Below are 817 nucleotides of genomic sequence, written 5' to 3'. Positions count from 1 at the left end.
ACCGGTACACAAGACTCAAGGCTCGGCTCAGTCTGTGCTTACAGCTTTATTTTCTCTGGGACCAAATCTCTGGGACCCAGTCTCTGACCTCATCTCCCGTGCCCAATCTCCCGGTCCCAATCTCCGACTATTAAGAGAAGACTAGTATATTTATACCATGGGGGTTAGTGGTAAAAAGCTTTGGCTTTTAGATGCTTTGTGAGACATTCTATTTACATGTTGAAGTGGATTTCTGCCACACTGCTAGACTGCTGGCCACCTGGAAAAATCACACAGGAAGGCATGGTCTGCTTAGAGCCAGAGGCCATGTTTATGTCAGGGCATTTGTGGCGGCCACTTCAAAGGGAGAGACAGGAAAGATGCCAGGAAGACATCTTGCTATGAAAGGAGCCCGCAGCACATAACCCGAGCTGCATGAGCTGTCTGGTGTGAAGGGGCTTCCACTTTGCGTAACAGAGATAGGCAACAAAAGAAAAGCGTCCTTTTTTGTTGCAGATTCGAGTTGAATTCCTGAACCCCAGGGCAGCGTCCTGCAATCACGGGGCGGGGGGGATACGAGTTGTGTGTGTCCCCGCCAGTGACCACAGCGTCCTGTAGTCAAAGGCAGGGTGGAACCTCCCACACACCAGTGTGATTTCAAGCGAGTAAAAATGAGTTAGGAGAGGTTCTGCAATGTGGTGCGTGACCAGCCAGTAGGAGAGTGGGCCCAGAGGCTGAGATGGACCGGGAGTGGAGAAGAATGGAGAGGCCTAGATGAAGCTCAGAGTAGCCAGTGAACGGAGGGAGAGGAGAGAGAGAGAGGGAGAGAGAGAGAGAG

Source organism: Nannospalax galili, unplaced genomic scaffold (assembly GCF_000622305.1).
Source record: "Nannospalax galili isolate Female #2095 unplaced genomic scaffold, S.galili_v1.0 scaffold444, whole genome shotgun sequence".
Lineage (NCBI taxonomy): Eukaryota > Metazoa > Chordata > Mammalia > Rodentia > Spalacidae > Nannospalax > Nannospalax galili.
The sequence above is the reverse complement of the archived record's forward strand: the minus strand, read 5'-3'. Positions refer to the sequence as shown.